General features: G+C 41.4%; 1 protein-coding gene across 13 annotated transcripts in view; it reads left to right on the top strand.

Annotated features, from left to right (window-relative positions):
* The window catches only part of LOC106080789 (myocyte-specific enhancer factor 2), a 400,014-nt gene that overhangs the window by 124,500 nt on the left and 254,809 nt on the right, over positions 1–20,705 (top strand). Inside the window, exon 1 of one of the 13 annotated variants that reach the window (XM_059368466.1) lies at positions 6,520–6,902. The exons of the other annotated variants lie outside the window; for them this stretch is intronic. The gene's annotated coding sequence lies outside the window, so the exon portion shown is untranslated. Of the gene's footprint in view, positions 1–6,519; positions 6,903–20,705 lie in introns of those variants that run through there. 13 annotated transcript variants of the gene reach the window in all.

Genomic DNA, 20,705 nt, shown 5'->3' with positions numbered 1-20,705 from the left:
AAATCGGATGAAAATCAAGGCTTCTAAGGGCTCAAGAAGTCAAATCCGGGGATAGACCGATTCGGATCATACTCGCATGGTTATTGAAAGTCATAATTCAAGTCTTTTTTTAAAATTTCAGCCAAATCGGATGAAAATGGAGGCTTCTAAGGGCTCAAGAAGTCAAATCCGAGGATCGGTTTATATTTGGGCTATATCTATTAACAGACCGATTTGGGTCATACTTCGCATGAATATTTAAAGTCATAACTCGATTTTTTTTCCCAAATTTAAGCCAAATTGGATGAGGAAGGACCTTAGGAAGTCAAAACCGGTTCTGGTTATGGACAGATTCGTATCAAACTTGGATGTTGGAATTCAAAACTCAAGTTCTTGTTCCAAATCTCAGCCAAATCGAATGAAAATTCAGGCCTCTATGGGCTCAAGAAGCCAAATCCGGGGATCGGTTTATATAGGGGCTATATCTGTTTATGGACCGATTTAAATCAAACTTGGCATGGATGTTGGAAGTCATAACTCATAAGTCCTTGTTTCAAATTGCAGCCAAATCGGATGAAAATTGAGGGCTCAAGAAGTGAAATCCGGGGATCGGTTTATATGGGGGCTATATCTGTTAACAGACCGATTCGGATCATACTTCGCATGGATATTTAAAGTCATAACTCAAGACTTTTTTCCAAATATCAGTCAAATCGGATGAAAGTTGAGTCTACTAAGGCCTGAGGATGTCAAAACCTGTTATGATTATGGACAGATTCGGATCATACATGGCATGAATGTTGGAATTGGTAACTCAAGTCCTTGTTTGAAATCTCAACATAATCGGTCGAAAATTCAGGCTTCTAAGTGCTTAAGATTTCAAATAGTGGGATCGGTTTATATCTGCTTAAAACCGGTTCAGATCATACTTGACATGGTTGTTGGAAGTCATAACTTAAGCCCTTGTTCCAAATTTCAGCCAAATCGGATGGAAATTGAGGCTTCAAAGGGCTCCAGAAGCCAAGTCCGGGGATCGGTTAATGTGGGACTATATCCAAATCTGAACCGATATGACCCATTTGCAATCCCCAACGATCTACATAAATAGCTAGTATCTGTGCAAAATTTCAAGCGGTTAGATTTACGCGTTCGACCGCTATCGTGGTCGAACCCATACATACACTTTATGGGGTCTTAGATCAATATTTCGAGGTGTTACAAACCGAATGACTAGATTAGTATACCCCTTGGTGGTGGGTATAAACAAATTGACACGCCCTAATGTATATACTTCGTCTTCTATTACGAGTTCGTCTAGATTTTCAATTTCAATGGTGGCCTCGTCCTTCGGTGTGTCCTTAATAGACTCTCTAAAGGTGCCCTTGTTCCCTTCTATTGACAATACGAGGAGCATGGAGGCAGTTTTAGTCCTTCCGACGGTTTGCACTACGACTTCAGCATCATGAGGATTGACCTCCTCCCTGAGGTTTTTCATGGCGTCAGCGTAATTGGGACCCTCACGGGGATTTTATGATGACGGCGTCTGGATGTTCTCTGGACTTTTTTGGCCATGGTTTTCTTCTAGCCTTTTTCTCCTTGGCTCCTCTTACGATTGGAGCCTCGATAGCATTTGCGATTGCAGGATTTTCGTTAGCCCTTTTCTTCGGCTTCTTTTCCGGGTTTGATGACGCTGGGCTGGGCGTTTCGTTTGTTCTGAGTGTTCATGTTAGGGTTCTGATATATTCTCCTGGACTTGCAGGCTTCTCCCTTACTCTGCTGTTTGCCAGCTTCTTCGGTGGCCGGCAATCACGTCCAATAGTTCGAATACACTCGAATACACCGTTTTGAACATATTTCCTGATGTATCTCTGCATACCTATTCCTGCCTTCATTTTTCGACGGACGGTGTGGCACCTTGCCGAGACTTCTTCCTCCGATATTCTCATCTTTGTTATGTAGTCCTGTTTTTCGGGAGCTTTGCGTCTAAAAGATTTCCCTAGAAAGGAGTACATCGGCAGTGCCCGTGAGCTGCTAATCTGCCGCTATTTGTGTCCAAAAATGTAGTTGCCCTTTACAGTTGGATACAGAATAACACATCCATCAGCTCGTCGCTTAAAATCCAAATTCCTTCTTCAAATCATATTCCATTATGCGTGGCAGGGTCAAGGTTCCCTTGATTAGGGAATCCATGGGGGCATCACTCGCCAGAGTTGTAGAGCATCCCCTGTGGATGGATACTTAGGCAACTGACGGCATCCATTCGCCATGTCTCAAATACGTCTTTGGGTATAAATTCACTTTTCTGGCATGTCCTCGGTCTTCGCCGCTCGTGGTCGTTAAAGTTCATTCGCGCGCTTCTTTCATTTTGCGACGAAGCTCATTTTTGGCTCAATGGGTACGTATATAAGCAGAATTGTCGATTTTGGAGTTAAGATCTGCCAGAACCATTGCAAGAGCTACCAATGCATCCAGAAAAAGTCACAGTTTGGTGCGGTTTATAGGCTGGTGGCATCATTGGACCGTACTTCTTCAAAGATGATGGGAATCGTAACGTAACTGTGAATGGTGAGCGCTATCGTGAGATGATATCCAACTTTTTTTTTGCCCAAAATTCAAGAGCTCAAATTTTTCAATTCGCACAGCACTGTTTGCAAAGTTCTTAAAACTTTCCAGTAGCCCCACAAGTCTGCTTAGAAACTGCAAAAGGTTTCTAAATCCTAGCTATAGACATGAATGAGAGACAGTTAGGTTAGGTTAAATTGAAAATAGGGTGCATATACTAAATCGCCCCATGCCATTATGGGAATACAACTTAGCCAGTAATCGGCTTGTTGTGTACTCTAAATACTAAAAAATAACCTCGAAAGAAAATGTTAAGTTAGGAATTCCTTGCAACTTACAAAATCCTTAATTGTTTTCCATACCACTCCTCTAAGTTGGTTCATGTCTGGTATTGTATCCTCATCTAAATGTCGGTACATGCTCCAACGTCTCATCATCTTCCCTGCATGCCTTACACAAGCTATCACCTGCCACACCGATTTTCCATAATTGAGCTCGTAGTGCTACGTGTCTCGTTATAAAAAGCTATACTGGCCTCCTTCTTACGTCCTTGCAGTAATAGCCTCGTCCTCTCACAATCCGGATCTCCCCATAGGTTTTTCGTCGTCCTGCCGACCGCTTCGCTGTACCATAGGGTTATATGCGTATTCGATATAGGAAAAGCTCCAACGCCCCATCATCTTCCCCACATGCCCTACACATTTTACCACTTGCCGCACCGATTTTGCATAAGTGAGCTCATAGTCCTATGTGTACTATTACGATATCGAAAGCTATACTGACCTCCTGCTTACTTCCTTTCAGCAGTAGCCTCATCTTTTCACAATCTGGATCCCCCCATAGGATTTTCGCCATCCTACCGACCATTTTGCTGTTCCACAATGTTGCATGCGCATGTGTCGACCAACTCCCTTAACTTGGACTGCATCGACCCGAAAGGCTTCGGGTTAATCAAGTTTATTGACGGCAGTCCTCTGGCCTTCGCCGCCAAATCGTCTACCCTTTTATTTCCCCTAACTGCGCCATAGCCCTGGATCCCCCCATAGGATTTTCGCCGTCCTACCGACCATTTTGCTGTTCCACAACGTTGCATGTGCATTTGTCGCCCACTCCCTTAACTCGTACTGCATCGACCGGAAAGGCTTCGGGTTAACCAAGTTTATTGACGGCAGTCCTCTGGTCTTCACCGCCAAATCATCTGCCCTTTCATTTCCCCTAACTCCGCTATAGCCCTGGATCCCCCATAGGATTTTCGCCGTCCTACCGACCATTTCGCTGTTCCACAATGTTGCTTGCGCATTTGTCGCCCACTCCCTTAACTCGGATTGCGTCGACCCGAAAGGCTTGGGGTTAACCAAGTTTATTGACGGAAGTCCTCTGGTCTTCACCGCCAAATCGTTTGCCCTTTCATTTCCCCTAACTCCGCTATAGTCCTGAATCCCCTATAGGCTTCGGGTTAACCTCTGGCCTTCACCGCCAAATCGTCTGCCCTTTCATTTCCCCTTACTCCATTAAGGCCCCGCACCCAAATGATGCGAATTTTGCCGTCCTTAGAGAAGGCCTTAATCTCCTTCTTACACTGCAAGACTGTTTGTGACCTTACCCTCTGAGTTGTTATTGCCCTTATGGCAATTTTACTCTCGGTAAAGATGTTCACACTCGACGTCCTCGCGATAGCACCACACTACTTCACGCTTTCCGTGATCGCCTGAATCTCCGCCTGCAGGACCATATTATGGTCAAGCAGTCTAAAATTGAACTCAGTCCCTGGGTTCTCAATGTAGATCCCCCCAGGCCCACTTTGTCCTCTAGCTGTGATCAATCCGTGTAACATGATCTTCCAGATGGCAATGCTAGGGTTCCGTCAATACAAGACTGTGCCGCTGGCAGCAGTGCCTCGCACTCGACTTTAAGGTTCATCTCATTTCCCTTCCTTTCAGCTTTCCTATCGTCGCCTCGATTATACCGCGAAGATATGAGCTGCTCCCATCCTCAATCCAAGGAAAAAGAAAACCTTAGTTTGGAATTCCATCCTACTTAAAAATTCCCTATTGTTTTCCATGCCACGCCCTTAAATTGGTTCATGTCTGGTATTGTGTCCCCACCTGAGTGTCTGTTAGCCGCGAAAGCAGGGCCATAACATAGGAAATGCTCCAACATCTTATCATCATCCCCACATGCTATCACTTGCCGCACCGATTTTGCATAAGTAAGCTGGTAGTCCTTTGTGTGCCGTTATGACACCAAAAGCTATACTGACCTCCTTCTAACTTCCTTACCGTATTAGACCGTCTTCTCACAATCTGGGTCTCCCTATAGGATTTTCGGCGTCCTACCAACCGTTTCGCTATTCGTCGCCCTTGCTTTAAAAAGGCTTGGGGCGAAAGGCTTGGGGTTTACCAAGTTTATTGACGGCAATTCTCTGACCTTCACTGCCATATCGTCTGCTTTCTCATTCCCAGTTACTAAGCTCTGGCCGGCATCCGGTTGATGGTTACAAAGGTTTAGATTTTTTTTTTTAAATTATTTTCAATTCAGTTCTTTTTTAGCTTTTCCGATGTTAAAAATGGCCAGAATTACCTTTTTGTTCCTTGTTGGCATTTCTTGGGAAAGTTTGACATTTTGCTCTCTTTCGCCCTCTTTCTCTCTCTCTCTCTCTCTTTCTTTATTACTCTTGAATTCCTTAACATTTACAGTTACAGTTTGCTCTGTAGAGTTTCGAATATTTCTCTTGCCTCTTTTAGTCTGCTGATGATCTGCCTTTGGCCGCAGTTATGAGTTGCCCATTCTCTTAAATATGCGCCCAACCATACGAATCGCAAGAAATATACGCTAGGCGTTGTAGTATGTTTAACATAAACAAAATTGTTTTAACAGTTTTAAAAATAAAAATTATAAAAATACTTGAATTCATCGCGCTTTTCGCTGATTTTTCATTCCTTTAGTCAAACAGTCATACTACTTATTGTTGCGTTTGTTGGTGTTGTTGTTATTGTTGTTGCTGTTGGTGTTGCTTTTGTTTTGTTATAAATAATCAAACCGAACTGCCGAACCAAAGAACTGTGCTGAACGGCTGAGGAAAAATTTTTGTTGAAAATTTGAAAGTGATTTTTTATAGAACGCGTTATGTGGTTGGTGGGTATTTTGGGGTTACCTCTAAAATTAAAAATGGCTCAAACAATACAGCCAGTCAGCCAGCTAGCCAGCCAAACAGCAAAGAAACTGAATCAACAGCAGGCAACTGCAGGCAACATCGAAACAGTCATGGGCACATCCGTGGCGCATCAGCAACAACAGCACAAGCAGCATAATCAACAGCAACTCAACAACCAACGCCATTTGTCAGCAACGGCAAACGTGAAGCAACAGTTCGGGTCATCATGCATAAAGTGGCTAAAGCAAGAGATATTCAGCAAAAGTGCGTTAGTAAAAAAAAAAAATAGTTACAAGTTTTGAAAAAAAAAATTTAAAAGAAAAAAAAAAAGCAAAATTCAGTTTTCATCCACTTTAAGAAAAATCTGTGTTTATTTTTAATGCAATTTGTGTTGTGTTCGTTTTGTTTAAAAATAACATCGAAGGACGTTAACGGGAAATATACAAACAGCAATGTTTGGTGTGTAATCAAAAAGAAAAAAAAAAGCCTAAAGAACACTATATTTCAAGTTTTCATACCCTAGCTTCTCCGTTACCATACCCTTTGATCTGTTTTAGTGAAGTGATCTCCCTGAGAAAATCATAAAAAATATATCAAAAATTACTTGGCTTCCAAAAATACAAAATTTTAATTTTCGCAAATTGTTTTTTTTTGTCATTTTGTGTGTGTTTCAATAAATTTAGAATTTGTTTGCATCTCCTGCGCCTGGTCTGAATGGTGTCTCTCTCTCTCCTACTCTCCTCTTAAGACCGAAATCAAATGCTGCTCTTAAATCGTTTCAAGTGCTGTTATATTTAACATGTGTTTATATTTGTATTGGCATTTCTCTTAGAAAAATCTATTGAGTGGTGTTTCCTGAGCGTGTGTGCGTGTGTTTGTTAAATGCAGTTTCTCTCTTTTTGTGTCTTGTCTTGAGAATGTTAAAAAAAAAATAATCTCACTGTGAAATGTAAACAAAGCGAACTAAATATCCCAAAATAAATTTTCAAACATCTGTTCTTATCAACATCTGCGGCAAAGAAAGCAAGCAATACATGAAAATTTCCCTCAACTTAAAAGTGAAAAGGGTATAAATGTTCTTAGTGCCATCTGTTGGGAATTCTTTGTAAATTCCTTGTAATTTAGTTATGCTTCAAACCAATATGACGTTACTAAATGATCGCAGCACTTTTTCTTGGATGTTTCATAGAGGGCGTCTTAAACGAGAGTAAGTATACAAGGGTTGCCATAGTTGATGGATGCCGTTGAAGATTGGCCATATATCAAAAATGTGTAAAAAATTTCGATAGTTTACACTGGTCTAATTAGGACGAACGGAAATGTTTTCGAAAACCAAATGTTCTGGTTTAAGACACAATTTAGGAAACATTTTTATTAATGTTGCCTTTCGATAACACTCGGTCTCAAGAGAAAATTTCATGGAAATTTTGCTTTTAAAGAAAATTTCATAAACATTTTGTCTGTAGAGAAAATTTTATGGAAAATTTCTCATCCCCTAAACCCACCATATATATGTAAACCAATTACGACAATATGATACTCAAATGAAAGGTATTAATTGGTAGAAAACGTATCCGATATCCAGTTTTAGGACCAAGTATTAGGGGACCACCCTAGAGCCCAAAACACCCCCAAATCGGACATTTTTATCGACCATAACAATATGGGGCTGCAATGATAGGTATTTGAAAGCAGAATACGAATCTGATATCCAAATTTGGGATCAAGGGTTTGAGAAGCCGCCCCTCCACCAAAACACCCCCCAAAGAGGACAAGTTTACCGATCATAGCAATATGGGTCTCAAATGAAAGGTTTTTAGGAGAAGAGCACGAATCTGATATCACCATAAGGGAAAAAGGGTCTACGTTGCCTTGACACCCCCGTAACACCCCCCAAAAAGAGGGGTATTTTAGAGTATAACACGAATGTGATATATATTTTCAAGACCAAGTCACTCAGTGGCCGCCCCATCACACAAAACACCCCCCCCCCCCCCCCCCCACAGTTAAAACCGGACATGTTTGCCGACTATTGAAACGCGGTGCTCAAACGAAAGATATTGCGGAGTAGAGTACGAATTTGATATCAACATTCAGGAACAACTGCCTAGGGGACATTAAAACCCCCAAATAGGACGTAATTGTCATGGTGAGCAACATGACAATTTGGGGCTCAAAGAGAGTGGAGCACGATATTGATAGCTTTTAAGCCCAACCCCCAAGCCGGACATATTTTTGTTAATCGATTTTGGGGACAACTATTTGAGGGACTTATCCCAAAAACTCCCCTTAAACCAATGACAAGTAAACCAATGGAGTAAAGTACGATGCTGATACTTTTTGCGGGCTTAGAGTCTCACAAGAACATTAAAAAAAGTTCAGCGGTAGTTATTCCCTCCTAATGCGACACGCCATTTTTTTCTTTAGAGAAAATTTTATGGAAATTTTGTCTTTAGAGAAAATTTCATGGAAATTTTGTCTTTAGAGAAAGTTTCATGGAAATTTTGTCTTTAGAGAAAATTTCATGAAAATTTTATTTTAGAGAAAATTTCATGGAAATTTTGTCTTTAGAGAAAATTTCATAAAAATTTTGTCTTTAGAGAAAATTTCATGGAAATTTTGTCTTTAGAGAAAATTTCATGGAAATTTTGTCTTTAGAGAAAATTTCATGGAAATTTTGTCTTTAGAGAAAATTTCATGGAAATTTTGTCTTTAGAGAAAATTTCATGGAAATTTTGTCTTTAGAGAAAATTTCATGGAAATTTTGTCTTTAGAGAAAATTTCATGGAAAGAGAAAATTTCATGGAAATTTTGTCTTTAGAGAAAATTTCATGGAAATTTTGTCTTTAGAGAAAATTTCATGGAAATTTTGTCTTTAGAGAAAATTTCATGGAAATTTTGTCTTTAGAGAAAATTTCATGGAAATTTTGTCTTTAGAGAAAATTTCATGGAAATTTTGTCTTTAGAGAAAATTTCATGGAAATTTTGTCTTTAGAGAAAATTTCATGGAAATTTTGTCTTTAGAGAAAATTTCATGGAAATTTTGTCTTTAGAGAAAATTTCATGGAAATTTTGTCTTTAGAGAAAATTTTATGGAAATTTTGTCTTAAGAGAAAATTTCATGGAAATTTGTCTTTAGAGTAAATTCCATGGAATTTTTTCTTTAGAGGAAATTTCATGGAATTTTGTCTATAGAGAAAATTTTATGGAAATTTTGTCTATAGAGAAAATTTCTTGAAAAATTTTCATGGCTTAAGAGAAAATTTCATGATAATTTTGTCTTAAGAAAAAATTTCATGGAAATTTTTGGTCTGTATAGAATTTTTTTTGGCGTTACTTCAACAAAAGGCCGAGTATCTGGCTCCTCATCTGGCCACTATTTTCACAGCGTGCCTAGAATTTTAATATACTCCAAATACTAGGCAGTAGGCAAGGCTGGTATTTTTATCCAAGCCCGGCAAGGCAAGTTTTGCAACACCAAAGGCCTACAGACCTATAAGCCTTATATCCTTTCTGATCAAGAGTAGAACCTCCAGCGAACTACTCAAATAAGAACGTCATGCCTGTATCAAGGGAAGGGCGGTGGAGACTGCCCTGCACGTGGTTGTGCATAAAATAGAAGATTCATTCGATGCTAAGACGAGCACTTTGGCGGTTTGCATTGACATCGAGGGGGCGCTGAATAATATGCGCACCGGCACATTGAGACAATCCTTAGACCATTACTGGATGGACCGTGTCCTTAGAGACTGTATAAACATATACTTAGGAACAGGTGAATTAATTCGGGTCCCATGACATAATTATAAGAGAGAAAGTAGCACAAGGCACGCACAGGGGGGCATTTTATCGCCACTCCTATGGGTGACCTATTACGGATGCTGACTGAGGCCGGATTTGAACCAGTCTGCTAAGCAGACTTCTTAGGAGTAAGGATTTGAACCAGCTATGCAGAAGGACCGTTAGGATCTTGCATATGGCATATGACTGGGCTGGACCCAGGGGTTTCAATGTTAACCCAGAGAAGACTGAAATATGCCTGTTCACGAGGAAGACGAGGGTGGCCAACCGCGTACCACGTTTCCTCAATAAAACGATTTCTATATCTGACAAAAAACTTAGGAGTGACCTTGGATAGGAAACTGAATTGGAAGTGTCTTCTTCAGTAGCATACCGATGTTGGTCATTATGTAGACGCCTCGAAATGCCTTAGTCCGAGAATAATCCACTGGTTCTACAGGATCCGGATTACACCTACACTCACTTACGACGTAGTAGTTTGGTGGATTGCGAAGGAAAAAAAATGAACCTTAAGGATTACTTGTAAAAGCGTGCTAAGTTCGCCCGGGCCGAATCTTGCATACCCTCCACCATGGATCGCATTTGTCAAGTTACTTGCCCGCTATCTCCTTATAGGTAAACATAGGACAATCGAAAATAATTGCTATGCTAAATGCATTGCAAATTTTGACCATGATCATTCCACTAAGGAACAGGGGCAAACTTCTCACATATCAATGAGTGCAGTCCGATTCAAGTTTAAGCTCAATGATATGGGACCTCCTTTTTATAACCGAGTCCAAACGGCGTGCCGCAGTGCGACACCTCTTTGGAGAGAAGTTTTATAGGAGGGAAAAACCGCCGCTGAAAATTTTTTTTGATAGTCTTGCCAGGATTCGAACCCATAAGTTCAGAGTCATAGGCGGACATGCTAACCTCTGCGCTACGGTGGCCTCTTTGATCGATTTATATGGCAGCTATATATCAAAACATAGACCGATGTAGCCCATTTACAAACCCAACCGGCCTACACCAAGAGGAAGCATTTCTGCAAAATTCTTGCGCCTAGCTTGATTCCTTTGATAGTTAGCGGGCTTTGGACAGACAGACTGACAAAGGCACGGACATGGCTGAATCGTTTTAAAATGTCATGGGGTATATTTCCCCGTCGAGGGTATTTAATCAGGTTCAGAGAACATGTTGTCTTCTCCTAGGCAGGGCGATGAAGACCACGTTCAATAGAGCACTGGAGACCATTCTAGATATCCGACCCATAGAGATTAAGCGTGACGCAGCCATTGCCTCTAGATGGCAGAATGGGTAGAGGATAGCAGCAGGTCCTACCATCGCGGTATATTCGAGGTGACGATAGGAAACCTGGAAGGAATGGAAAAGGTTTCCGATCGGATACCTGAGACGACATTTAAGGTAGAGTTCGAGGCGCTACTGCCAGCGGCACAGGCATGGATTGAACTCATGTATTGTCATCTGGAAGATCATGCTACATAGATGGATCAAAGCTAGAGGACAGAATGGGCCTAGGTGTCTACATTAATAATTCAGGAACTGAGATCTGTATCCGACCGTTTAACCATAATACGGTCTTGCAGGCGATAATGCGGGATATGACGAAATGCGTAAAGTGGTGTGGAGTTAACGCGATCACGTCGAGTATTAATGACATCGTGTTTTACGGACAGAAAGGTTACGAACATGGGACATAAAATCCATCACTGGCTACCAAATGTGGCAGCCATAGGCCAAGACTGGCCACAACTCCGCCTAGAACAACCAATATATAAGCCTTGGCCTTAAACCCCACTTACTCCCCACGAGTTTCTGACAGGAGTATATTGCCGCGATGGTTTTTCTAATCCATGACTCCATGTTCAGTCTACAGTCCAGTCTGCTATCCAAAATCACCCCTAAAAACATCGCAAACTGCGATAACTGTAAAGTCGCCGTCTGCAGAGTGGGTAGCCTAAAGACCGGCATCTTTCGCCTACGCGTAAGCAGAACCAGTTCCAAGCTTCTGACATAAGTATAATGCAACGGAGGCCTCTCTAATCCTTGAAACCATGTTCAGTCTACAGTCCAGTCTGCTATCCAAAATCACTCCTACAAACTTTGCCGACTGCGATAACTGTTAAGTCACCCTCTGCAGAGTGGGTAGCCTAAAGACTGGCTTATTTCGCCTACGCGTAAACAGAACCAGTTTCGTCTTCCCCGCATTCACACCCATGCCACAACCCTTCACCCATGTTGTAGTACACCCAACTGCTTCATTCAACACCTCCGAAATCGTGTCCAAAATTTTTTGGGTTACCTATTCAACTTAAACCTTAACCTTGTCTTTAGGGAAAATTAAGTCTTAAGGGGAAATTTTATGGAAATTTTGTCCTTAGGGGCAATTTCATGAAAATTTGGCATTAGGGGAATTTTATGGAAATTTTGTCTTTAGAGGAAATTTCATGGGGAAATTTCATGCAAGTTTTGTCTATAGGGTAAAATTTGTTTTTAAAGCAGTCATGTCGAAAGTGATGAGAGAAACCCTTTATGCCAAACTTCGAGAGAATCGCTTTATAAATGATGATTGTCCAAATCTGAGCTATATCCAAATCTAACCCGTTTTCTTCCAATTGTAATAGGCTTCGTCTCCCTTGCCTGTATCAAATCTGACGCTGATTGTATGAAAATTGCGATCTGTACCTTCTATGTTCTTTAAAAATTAACATGGACAATCAGACAGAGGGACAGACGGACGGACAGACAGACAAACAGACGGAAAGACAGACCGAGGAATAGACAGACGAACGGCCAGATAGACGAACAGAGCTAAATTGAATCAGAAATTGATTCTGCAACGATCCGTACACTTATCAATGGGTCTATCTCTCTTCCTCCTGCAAATGCAAATTGCTAATTTTGCCCATGAACATTCCATTAAGGAACAAGGGCAAACTTCTCACATATCAATGAGTGCAGTCCGATTCAAGTTTAAGCTCAATGAAAAGGGGCCTCCTATTTATAGCCGAATCCGAACGGCGTGCCGCAGTGCGAAACCTCTTTGGAGAGAAGTTTTGCATGGCCTCATAGTACCTCACAAATGTTGCCAGCATTAGGAGGGGAAAACCAACGCTGAAAATTTTGTTGTAATGGTCTCGCCAGGATTCGAACCCAGGCGTTCAGCGTCATAGGCGGACATGCTAACCTCTGCGCTACGGTGGCCTCCTTTCTTCCTCCTGCACTAAGTTATAATAGCCTGTACTTCAGTAATGGCTCAGGGTACAATTATAGCGGTACGAAATTAAGTCATAATTCAATTAAGCCCCAAACGGAAAATGAAATAAGCCCCAAACTTTTATACATGAAAAAAAAACAACAACAACATTTAGGGAGTTTTTGCTGCTTTATTCCATTTTAAAAATTAGGCCTTAATTTCGTATGAAATAGGATCCCAAATTTTAAAAAAAAGCCCTAAATCTAATTTTTTTGGGCTTCATTCAATATGAAATAAAGCCCCAAAAAATTGGCCCCAAATTTTGGGCCCCTATTTAATTTTAGTTTAGGGTGTTTCTTCATTTCGTTGCGGCCTTATTTCATTTTTAATTTTGGGGTCTTATTTTCATTATGAGATAAAGCTCCATTTTTGGGCCTTTTTTCCGTTTAGGGCTTTATTGCATTGGGGCCTTATTTCATACCGCCTTAGTTATAGGCCTGGCAACTGCAGTATACAGACAGTCGATGGCATGCGGCTTAAACCCCCAACAAATGCCAATTGGCCTTATGAGGATTAAGGGCAAGTGTTGCCTTTTTCACCATTTCAAAATTTATTTAGTTTATAAGTATTGCAAAGAATTAGCCTCTAAGTAGATAAAATGAAGCATAGTTTATCTTTCAATTTAATGTTAAACCGCATGGAAAGCCTATTGCAAATCAACACATTTATTGAGAACCCTTTTGTTGAAAAATCTGCCAAACATGCACCAAAACTGCTTTTTGATTTCATTGAAATGGCTTTTAGTAAAGTAATCCATCAACTCTGTATCCCAAATATTTCACTTTGGTGTTTGGGACTGCCGTAGGAGCAAAAAAAAAAAAAAAAAAAATCCCAAAAAATTGCTCGGTTTTTTTTTGCATTCTCGAAATGCATCATGAAGTTTGCCTCTTCTTTCAGTAGATTTTTTACAATTCTTGCCGTTTTTTGCTTTTTTGTTTTTGTTCCACTCAATACTTTTGGTCACTGGTGCTGCTGTGGCTGTTTCTATCCATTTGGCTTAAAGCCAATACCAAATAGTTTCGAAAATCAAAAAAAAAAAAAAAAATACTCGGAAAACAACCCGGACTCGTGAGTGCTAGAAAACATCAACACCAAAGGGAAAAAACAGAAATGGTAGCCAATTCAAGTGAAACGAATGAAACGTTTTCAAAATGATCATGGCGGCTAGCAACTGTCGAATGAGAGAGAAAGACCAATTTGGGCAGGGAGGGGAATAGAAGACAACAACAAAATATTGCTTAAAGCACTGTGGGAGCAAAGGATTCAAATGTGGGGGGGAAAGCCAGAATTTTTTATATCCCCAACCATAGAAAGGTATGCCATAACTACCACCCCACGCGATACCATACTAGGGTTTTTTGAAGCAAATATCTGATACCTGTCCTCATAAGTGAGTAATAGACCACTTTGCAAGGCATTTGGCTCACTTTAAGTGACTTTGTAGCGATGGGCCTCCTTTATGTACACTCATGGGACCAAATATGTGTTTAGATATTTAACCAAAATGCTCGGGAAAAAACTCAAAAATAACAACAAGCTCTACCAACTAGGAAGTGAGAGCAAGCAGTGCTGAAGAACTATTTAATCCATAGGTCAAATCCGTTCTGCAGTCTGTCCGCTTGACAAAAAAAACACAGGCTCCTCCCTATCTTACAATAAAATATTGTAGTTGCTAAGAGCGGGGTCACCTGTCCTGAAGGACCTTTTGGATATGCTCCAAAGGGGTTTTACCGCGCAGTATACCAATATGTAGAAGGTCTGTAGATATACAGCGTCTCCTAGACTCGGAGAACGATCAGTCATGCAATGGACTTAGTCATATCAATGCTCCTGTGGGCATTGTGGAGTATCTAACTCCGTCAGACGAGGTTTAGGAGGTCGATATGATCTCAGCTTCCTCTTCTCTAAAGTCGGGACCTTCAAATCCTGCGAAGTGGAACCGTCTCCACCTGTGAAGATACACAATACCATCATGACGTGTTCTGTATCTTTGAAAGCTCCGCCAATCCCACAGAGGTCTATCAAGCGGTTGAAAGCAGGAGGCACCGTCCTCAAAAGGCAGAGTGCACTGGAACTTGACATTTCAAGTGAAGGTTACCTGCTGCTACTTATCCCACAGGTAACCTTAAGTGGCAGTGTGTCATCAGACTCACTCAGATGCTTTCGTCCATTGTGATACTACTCACCTACGGAGTAGGTTAGGTAAGAGTGGCAGTCCTCTACAGGCTTATTAGACAATTTAAAGTCCATTGTGATACCAAAGTAGCAACAAACCAAGGCCACTGGTGGCAATCGAACCCACAACCCCGCTCTGGCAATCCGAGCACGCTATCAACTCGGTTATCGGGGTGCCCATACACCTGCGGAGTAAGAAATACCTGAAAGCCAAAAAGGAAAAGGTCTTTCGACGGGCTAGCTATTAGCTACAAAGGTTTGTTGTTTTGGAGTGTTAGAAGGAAATGATCCAGTTTATCGACAAGTGGGACCTTTTAATGACATCAAGAAGAAATTGAGATTCTTAAGACCATCTGTGGACGCTCACGGCTTGTAACCCTTTGTATGTGTATGTGTATGGTTTGCCCAAAAAGTAATTGCGGATTTTTTAAAAGAAAGTAAATGCATTTTTAATAAAACTTAGAATGAACTTTAATCAAATATATAATTGCCATTTTGTTCGATAACCTTTTGCCATCTTCCTGACAAATTTAATATTCCACGCCCATAGAACTTCTGGCCTTTATCTAGAAAAAAACTGAACCAAGTGCGATTTTATAGCCTCATCATTGCCGAAAGTTTTACCATTTAAGGAGTTCTGCAAAGATCGAAATAAATGTTAGTCTGATGGTGCAAGGTCAGGGCTATATGGTGGATGCATCAAAAGTTCCCAGCCAAGCTCAAGCTCACCAAAGATGTGTGCGGTCTAGCGTTGTCCTGGTGGAATATGACACCTTTACGATTGACCAATTCTGGTCGCTTCTCCTTGAGGGCTGTATTCAATTTGTCCAATTGTTGACAGTAAACATCCGAATTAATCGTTTGGTGCCTTGGAAGCAGCTCAAAATATACCACACCCTTCCAATCCCACCAAACAGACAGCATAACCTTCTTTTGGTGGATATCAGCCTTTGAAGTGGTTTGAGCTGGTTCACCATGCTTAGACCATGATCGTTTTCGACTAACGTTGTTGTAAACAATCCATTTTTCATCTCCAGCTAGGATTCGTTTAAAAAACGGATCGAATTCATTGCGTTTAAGGTGCATATCGCAAGCGTTGATTCTTCGGTATCCAAATATCAAGCTTTTTCACAAGTCCAAGACTTTTTATGTGATAATGAACAGTTGATTTTGGTATATTTAACTTCTCTCCCATCTCACGCTCAGTTACATGACGATCCAATTCGATTAATGCTTTGATTTGGTCATCATCAACTTCATTTGGCCGACCGAAAAATCCGCAATTACTTTTTGGGCAACCCAATAGATAAAAAACGAGACATTTAATCAATCCATACATCGCCTTGCTCTGCATGTGATAAGAAACCCTCCAATAATCAGGGCGGATGGGAAGTTGTTGTAGCCACATCTACATAGAATTGTGGCGATCCTCTTCAAGGTCCTGTATGTAAGCAAGCTCGTTCCGATCCGAGGGATTGCCGCGGGAACAGGGTGGCCATTGGTTATTTAAAGGCGCTAATAACCCGCCTTGTCATATCGAGCATCATAGGCACTCAGTATTTATGCAAGAGCCCATGCCGCCCGGCCTCTCATTGAGACTCTACGCTTGATACCGCTGATTGTACGCGACTGCCTTTGCAGCTACTCCGTATGGAGCATATCAATATCCGAAACATGTGGACGTGGCCGGTAGCTCGCAGCTAAGCTTCTCGTGACAGCTATGATCATCACACTGATGGGACCTCAAAGTTCCAGCTGTGAGTGGTGCTAACAGCTTTCCCGTGCCGGACGGAGAGGATGGATATGGGTAAGTTGGGTTTGGCAAGTTGAAAAAGAAGAACAACAATCCACCCCATGCCACTAAGGGTATTCATCTAAGCCAGTAATCGGCTTGTTATGCGCATTAAATACGAAAAGTAACCCCGAGGAGACCCGTAAATACAGCGAAAGCCATACTGACCAGTGAACTGCTAGCGGTGGTATTTTTCTGAATTGCGGTAAACTCAAAGAATTGCGGTGTTAATATCTATTGCAACTGCAATTGATGCGGTGTTATGCTCAGCACCCTGATATGTGTGATGATCGTATGAATACGCTTACATTTATTGTCATGTAGCGTGCCACCGCTTTTAACATCGTCTTTGCCCATGGCGGTGTTTTGAGTGAATGTAAGACAAGAGTGGAAACACCGCATCAACACAACACATTGCGGTGTTGCTCCCCACATGCCCTACACACACCATCAGTTGCAGCACCAATTCTCCATAAGTGAGAACCGTAAATACAACGAAAGCCATACTCGCCAGAGAATTTCAAGTGGTGGTATTTTTCTGAATTGCGGTTAACTCATAGAAATGCGGTGTTAGAATCTATTACCACCGCAATTGATGCGGTGTTTTGCTCAGCACGCTTACATTCACTTTCGTGCTTAGCGTGCTACCGCTTTTAACATCGTTTTTGTTCATTGCGGTGTTTTGAGTGAATGTAAGACGAAAGTGGAAACACCGCATAAACACAACACATTGCGATGTTGCTTTTTGCAACGATGAAAAAACACATTAGTTTGGTCGATGACAGGCCAGAGTGCCCTAGCGGTCGGCCAACCATCCGCCGAGTCCCATCTTGCCACCGACGCCACTCTGGCCATCTCATCTATTATGTTCAGTAGCTCGACAAATGGCAAGAAGACAAGACTGGTGACTGGTTCGCCAGACGAACCCCTCCTGGTGAATTCGTCCGCCTGCTCATTTTCTGAAATCCCTTCATGTCTTGAATTCCATGAGTCCACGTGCTGTCTTACTGTTCATATGCAGAGTTTTTAAATAGGGATGCTACAAAAGTAGACCGGCAGGGACAGCAAATGACGCCATATTTTTTGTGGCTTTTTTGACAGGCCACCGCGTGCCCGCGGCAAAAGAAATCGAGTTCCATACATAATGGCATCGAACGTACCTTCACAGAAATAAAAAATTTCATTGATTTCCAAAACCGTTTTTGTTTTATTTATAAAAAAAACTTTGTTGCGCTCTTATTGAAAGACCCTTTGGGGCGGTAAATCCCTTACCAGAATTTGTCTTGCGGCTACTGTAATGGCACAGACCTCTGCCTGAAAAAACGTACACTTGTCCGGCAGTCTCAGAGACAAACTCATATTGCCTCTGACTCCATCTTGGAGCCATTAGTGAAAATCGAGGTCTCCTCTTTCTCAAACACAGCATTCGCCTTCCATTTATCCTTCCCGGGAAAACGAATCCTGAATGTCCTTATTCCAATCGTTACTGGCGCCAGGTAGGTGAAAATATTTTTCAGCTTACCCTCCGCATCGACAACATTCAGAATGGAACTGTGGCCGTACCTGTCCTCCTTCAGCATGCCGAGCTCGATCAGCCTAAGCGCTACCTGGGCGGTGCAATTCTGAATATAGGCCCCAATGGACTGTATATCTAGCATGGCTTCCAGACCTGCCAGCGGTGTAGATCTCAGTATTTCTGTGACTCCGGCGCAGGCCAGTCTGTGGACCTTCTTGAATTCCCTCGTACGAATCAAATTAAAAAACAAAACTGAATGCATATTAGGGTGGGTCAATTTTGATTAGTTGGTTATCAAAATCTACGACAAATTCTTAGAAGTTTTTTCCAAGAAACCATGGGACTAAAATTTATGTTGAACTTCTGTTTTTTTGACGACGAAATCAGAACTTTGATTGATTTGGGAACTTTGATTGATAATCTACTTAGGGTGGGGGTTTTAAAGAGACATGTTCAAAATTAATAGAAATCCCCTTCCCATATTCAAAAACCTGAATTTAGGGTATATCGACGAGGGGGAAGGCCCCACCCAAACGGGCATATTATCCGATTGTAATAATAGGGTTAACAAGTGAAGCTTGAGTGCAAATAGAGTGCGAATCTAATATTAATGTTGGGACACAAGTACCTGTGGGCGGAAATTCTGTGCTCTTTACTTATTCATAAGACCGATTTGGGATAATATTTTTAGGATTCGCTTTGCCGGAAGTGAACTATTAGAGGACGAATGGCGTGTTTGAGGAGATCTCAGTCTTCACTGATGGCTCCAAGATATAGTCAGGACTGGATTCGGTGTCTGCCACTTGATATCGGTATGTTGCTGAAACTGCTGGACTAGTGAAAGATCTGTGCCGTAACCATAGCCGCGAATCAAATCCTGGGTAGGAATTTACAGCACTTGAATATGTGGCGAAATGTGTAGAATCGCAAAAAAATAGAGGCTCGTGACATAGTGCTGACTTCGATTCCCAGACACCATGGTATTCCGGAAAATGAGAAGGGGGACGAATATATCAGGAAGAAGCGAATCAGTTGCTTGTCTTAGATCCGTACCATTTGTCGATTTACTGAACAACGAATGGAATGATATGGCCAGCCAGTGCGGAGTCGTTGTCAAGGTGGGAATATGGATGCCAGGCTCTCTGGCCTACCACCATACGAAGGAGCATTATCCAAATTGGTCTGTACCCTGATATAGCTGTCATATAAACCAATCCCCCGAATAATCTTCTACAGGGATTTCGCAGAAATTTGGTATGAAAAGTATACCAACTAAGTTTGTGGAAATTGTTCGCAGAATCCATGGTGGTGGATTCTAGATTTATACCATATTTGGGTCGGACTTCAGGAATCTTTCCTCCTTTATTAAATTCCATCGAATTTAGAAAATAAATGCGTTTTTACGTGCTTACGACACTATGTCGGTAGATAGGTCTGTATGCCAGCTATATCGGAACATATAGTCCAATCTGAATCGTACTCGGGTTAGATGAAAGAAGGGTTAGATTAAAACAACTCACTGTTTAAAATTTCAGCGGAATGCGGTTTTTATGGACTTAAGTCCTAAATCGGTGTATATAGCAGCTATATCTAAATATAGTTACATTTGGACCCTATATATGTCGAATATCGGGAGTCTTTATACAACTCACTGTTTCACTTCCTTTATTTTGAGGGGTGGCACAGCCCACAGGCTAGTCCGCCAAATATTTATATAAAATTCATTTACTACTCCCAAATACCTTTAATTTGATACCCATATCGTGCCAATCTGTAAACATGCCCGTTTGGATGTGTTTTAGGTAGGGCGTTCCCCCAAGTTGCTTGGCCCACATTTTTTTAACAAACTCGTGTTTTTAACCGAAAGTTTGGCTTAAAACGCTTTTTCCATATTTGTATTCTTTCGTTGGATTCCATCGTAGCGCAGAGGTTAGCATGTCTGCTAAGCGCCTGGGTTCGAATCCAGGCGAGATAATCAGAAAATGTTTTCATCGGTGGTTATCCCCTACTAATGCTGGCAGCATTTGTGAGGAACTATGCCATTTGATAAAATGGTTTAACAGCCATTTAATAGCCATGTAAATAGGTGTCGCAATACGGCACGCCGTTCGGAATCGCCTATAAAAAGGAGATACCTTTAATTGAGCTTTAACTTGAATCGGATGATTTCATTGATATGTGAGAAGTATGCCCCTGTTCCTTAATGGAATGTTCATGTGCAAATTTGCATTTTACTTTCGTTTGAGACCCCTATTGTCCCAATCTGTAAATATGACCGTTTGAATGTATTTTGGGGCGGGCGCTCCCCCCAGTTTTTGGCGATTTTTATACCCTCCACCATAAGATGGGGGGTATACTAATTTCGTCATTCTGATTGTAACTACTCGAAATATTCGTCTGAGACCCCATAAAGTATATATATTCTTGATCGTCGTGAAATTTTATGTCGATCTAGCCATGTCCGTCC

The sequence above is a fragment of the Stomoxys calcitrans genome, chromosome 5 (assembly GCF_963082655.1).
Source record: "Stomoxys calcitrans chromosome 5, idStoCalc2.1, whole genome shotgun sequence".
NCBI classification, from domain to species: domain Eukaryota; kingdom Metazoa; phylum Arthropoda; class Insecta; order Diptera; family Muscidae; genus Stomoxys; species Stomoxys calcitrans.
Note: the sequence above shows the minus strand (reverse complement) of the source record. Positions and strands in the feature narration are given on the sequence as shown.